The 5007-nt window shown below is 39.6% G+C and overlaps 1 pseudogene; it reads left to right on the top strand.

The window, feature by feature from the left end:
• The first annotated feature begins 302 nt into the window (after positions 1-302).
• On the top strand, positions 303-553 carry LOC101702144 (diphthamide biosynthesis protein 3-like; annotated as a pseudogene).
• Positions 554-5007: the final 4454 nt, after the last annotated feature.

The raw sequence follows: 5007 nt of genomic DNA, 5'->3' as shown, positions 1-5007 counted from the left end.
AGAAATGGAAAAAATGGAAATAAAGTCTTTGTAAATAGGGAAGGGTGGAGGGCATGAAGGGAGGGCTAGGAATGGGGAAAAAATAACCACCAAGATGCATTATGTAAAGGTACAATTCCCAATGAGAAATGTAATTGTGTTGTATACCTACAATGTACCAATAAAAGAATTTAATTAAAAGAAAAAAGAAACAAAAGCAGGATTTCTGTATGGTGATGATGCTGAGTCCAGGCCCACTAAGTTAGCTAAAATGTGGTGGGGTCAGGCAGTGCAGCCATCTGCCCTTTGCTGACCCCAAGGCCATGGTGGTATTCCATGATGAGGTGGAGATCAAGGACTTTCAATATGATGAGGATTCGGAAACACATTTCTACCCCTGGTCATGTGGAGGTAACTTCTCCATCACAAAGGAAGATTTGGAGAATGGAGAAGACGTGGCAACGTGTCCTAGATGGTCTCTTATTATAAAAGTGGTTTATGACAGAGATCAGTTTATGTGTGGAGAAACAGTTTTACAGCCCCTTCAGCCAACAAAGAATTAGTTAAATGCTGAAGAAGCCTTCAGGAATTCACATCCTGGATGGAAACATTGAATGAAAAGTCCCTGGATTTGCAGTGACAACTGCTTTCTGATTTGCTGTTCGGGAGAGCGTGGATCTGTTCATCGACTGCTGGGTTCATCTTCAAATAGAGAAGCAAGCTCATGACTTTTCTTATCTGGATTTCATTCTTAGAACTCTGACTTGGAAGTGTTCTTAATTACCCAGCCAAATTTAAAGAAAGGTAATTTTAAACGGTGCTTTCTTTCCTTTAGTTTCATCATTTTTATATCCTAAACCTAATTCAGTATCTGATTACAGCATCATCTACCTCATTCAGTAGGATTCCTTCATTAAAAAGAGATTATATTTTAACTTAGCTATTAAAATGAGTAAAATTAACCCTGTTGTTGAATGTTGACATCAGCTTTGTGGTTCTAAATTTAAGAAAATCTGTTGCTTTGTCAGTACTGTGCTTGCAGTTCCCTCACCACACCAGTCTCCTCAGTCTTGCCATTATTAGAATGCTCTTGTTCATTCAACATGCCATTTCTGTTACACTTCATGCTGCATTCAGTTGTGGCATTGAAAAGGAAAGAGCTGGGCATGGTGGCTTACGCCTGTAATCCCAGGACTTGGGAGGCTGAGGAAAGAGGATCACAGTGAATTCGAGGAAACCTGGGCTATGCAGTGGGTTCAAGGCCAGCCTGGACTACACAGTGAGACCCTGTCTCAAAAAAAGGAAGGACAGCAAGGCCATGCCATAGTTTCTCCATAGCTACGAGTTAGTGAATAAGGAAGAAAGTCTAAAGTGAAATGGTCAAAGAAATGGAGTTTCCTTATATCCTGCATGTTCTTTGCAAGTCAGAGCAAGAGGAACAGCAGAAGGAAATGAAATAAGTAAGAACGAGAGGAGCCAAACACTCCAGCTTAAGTAAATGAAATGCATGAATGATTTTGCCACATCAGAGTGAATATCTTTGTCTCTGGATTTTTATTTGTTTGATGATAATACTAATGAAATTGGACTTCAGAGAGAGTTAATAAGTCTTTATGGCTGGTAGCAGTGCTTTCAGTGTACACAGAATTGTGTCACTACCAAAAGGTAAAACATTTACAACAGAAAAGGAGCCTGGAAATGGGAGGCCTATTCTGAATAAATATACCCATGAGAGCACATTTAATAAATCTCCATAACATGCAACCAAACCAGACATGCCCTCCTGCAGAGTAATGTTGCTCTGGAGAAAGGCAAAAAGAAGATAGGCTATTGATCTTCCTTTGCTGCAGTGCTGCAAGTAGCATGAAATTAGGATCACTTACATGAGAAGTGAAAAATCCCTTTATATACACAACTCTGCTGTGTATATATAGTTTTGAAAATACCAATGCCTACGAGGCTGTTTAGGGCATGGCCCCTGTGATCAGAAAATCACTTGCTAGAATGTGAGTGTTCTAGTACTAACTAGTAAATGCTGCACACACTCATCAGAAATTTAAATTAAAGCAATCAGTATGGACTTTTTTTCTTTTCCTTTCTTTCTTTTTTTTTAATTTGGTGCCAGGGATTGAACTCTGGGCCTTGCAATTTCGAGGCAGGCAGTAGAAACACTGAGCTAGATCCTCGGCCCTTAAATGGATTTTTTTTTTTAATGGCTGGTGGTAGCAGCATTAGACTGAGACATAATTTTAAAAAACATGTTTATGCCAGAAGTGCATAGTACATTATTTGGTGTATTCTTGATACAATGCGAAATCTCTTTGCTGTGTGAAACACCGATGTCCCAGAAGTAATCCACACTGCCCTTGAGCAAGGTGATTGCTCACAGAGAGCAAGGTACATGTTGACTCTGGTGGGAATGAGCTGCCAAGAGAAACGAACTGTCCTGCGCTCATGTTGATGCTTCTATAGATAGTGTTAATGTGTAATCTTTTTCTGCTGCTGATGAATTGCAAGCAGGAACAGACACCCTGGTGAGCTCACTCTGTTTGTGAATACAAAAACATACCAGGTTGTTAAGCAGAAAGGAAAATCAGGGTCTTTGAAGGAGTACCGGACTTCTGTGTGATACATATGCCTTATTCAGCGCTCCCACCCCCTGCCCTGACATTTCTGGAGCACCTGTGAAAACCGCATAACCCAGGTTCTGTGTCTGATTATCTTTGTCATCTCTGGCCAGGCCAGTAGATTCCTCGTCTGTACAGCTGAGAGACCTTACCGGATGGTTTCTTAGCTGTCTGGTCTCATTTCAGGTGTGGTGGCTTGCGTGAGTTGAAATGGTGATTGAAAATTTTATACACTCAAAACTGAATCATGAATTACAGAGACTGGAAACTCCAGTTTCCTTCCATAACTTGATGTTGCCATGCTTCTGAGTTTGGAAATTATTAAATCAAACTGATTAAAAATTCTACATATACTTTATATGTACAGAAGCATTTTTCTTAGCACCCGACACTTTTTGTAACTTTACATATTAATTCATTATCAGAAAAAGTTGTACTGGTGTGCTAAATAAAATCAGATAATTCAAAAAAAAAAAAAAAAAAGAAAAAAGGGCAGACCCACATGAACAAATTAGAACAGCATTTCCTGGCAGAGGCACTGGGATGCTTGCTAGGAATTGAAATCTCTCAACCCCTCCAGGCTTGGTGGAGGCCTTGGGTCAGGGTTCTTCAAACTCTCCCCACAACCCTTTTCTAACAAGCCTGGTCTGAAGCTGGTGTTCAGCAAACAGATGCCCAGCACCATCAAATAAGCACACCATTGAGGAGAGGCAGACTCCACGGCCTTTTCTGCCAGTTCTTTTTCTCTGCACCTCCTAAGTTTGATATCTGCTGCTTGTTAGTGACTTTCTTTTTTCACTTGCTTACTTTGGAGTAGAAGTCTTACACTGCTAGATGTGTTCTTTCTAAACCTCCTCTGGCTTATGAGTACTGGAGTCTGACTCCATCAAATATATTATTCTTGCAAGGTTCACATGGTAGCAGCATTTGAGACCTGCAGTGAGGCACACCTGGCCCCCTGACTCAGAAACACAGAACAGCCTCCAGCAGGGGTATCCTGCCTCCAACTTCAAACTCGCACTCTCTCCGGGGGAACTCTTCTGTGTGCAGCCAAAGAGTCAGCAGGCTTTTCTGTAAAGGACCAGATGGGAAATCTTTTAGGTTTTGCAGGGCACTGGGACTCTGTCATTATCTGTCATCACTTAACTGTGCAACTGTGTGTGAAAGCAGAATTCTTGACCAAGTGGGTGTGGTTGTGTGACAACAAAACTTTGCCTATGGATATGGAATCTTGAATTTAATGTGCCACAAATATCCTTCTTCTCTTGACTTTTTTCCCCCAATCATTCAGAAATATCATTGGCTGGTGGGCTATGTGAAAATGGGCATTGGCCAGAATTGGCCCATGAGCCATTTTTTGGCAAGACCTGCAATGGCCTATAGTTTGATTGAATGTTTGTGTGTTTTGTTTGTGTGTGTATCACATACTTACTACAGAAGTGCAGACTATACCACCTGCTCTTTGGCATCTTGATGGTGTTTCTAGGTAATATTTGCTATCACTAAATTAATAGTTGCTTATTAAAAAGCAAATCAGTGTTTCATCATGTGACTGTCAGTGTAATTAACCTGTCCTCTGCTGTTAGGCATATGGCTTGTTTCCATTAGTTTCCTAGTGAAAGGAAAGCTGAACAATTCCTGTTCATCTCACTCAGCACATGGGAGTATATAGAATGGTGACAGGTGGATCAAAAGACACATGCATGTTTTATTGTGGTGGCAACTTGAACCTTCTCTCTCCATAGAGTTTATTTGAGTTAATGTTTACACCAATAATGCATGATAGGGATGATTTACTCTTGTCAATATAGTGTTTTATTAAATATTTTTATCTTTGCAGATCTCATAAGAAATTGTATTTTAAATGTTCCTTTCTGAGTTTGAATTTTTTAATGTTTTTTTTTTGGGGGGGGGTACCGGGGATTGAATTTGGGTCCTTTAAACCACTGAGCTAAATCCCTGGCCCCATGAATTTTTTAATGTTTAACAGCTGTTTGTAATTCAATTTCTACACACAGCTTATACCTTTTGTCCACTTGAAAATTGGATTGTTGTTTTTTCTATTTTTCTTTTCACATTTTTTATTAGTGCATACTGGTCATACAGATTAATGGGCTTCATTTTGGCAGATTTATACATGCAAATCACATACTTTAATCATTTCATCCCCCATCATATGCCTTGTCCTGTCCTCTCCCTCAGTTTTACACTTTAAAATTTTAATGTATAAAATATATTTTCATCTATCCCCCATTACCTACTCTTTACACTTTTCCTTACCCCTTATTCCCTCCCTTTTACTAATAATAGTTTCCCTTCTACTTTCTTGCCATCTTTTTTAGATACTACATATTAGGGAGCACATGTGAAATTTATCTTTTTTGAGTCTGGCTTATTAACA

The sequence above is a fragment of the Heterocephalus glaber genome, unplaced genomic scaffold, assembly GCF_053883595.1.
Source record: "Heterocephalus glaber isolate CG9 unplaced genomic scaffold, H.glaber_assembly_v1.0 deba00000331, whole genome shotgun sequence".
Classification (NCBI taxonomy): domain Eukaryota; kingdom Metazoa; phylum Chordata; class Mammalia; order Rodentia; family Bathyergidae; genus Heterocephalus; species Heterocephalus glaber.
Note: the sequence above shows the minus strand (reverse complement) of the source record. Positions and strands in the feature narration are given on the sequence as shown.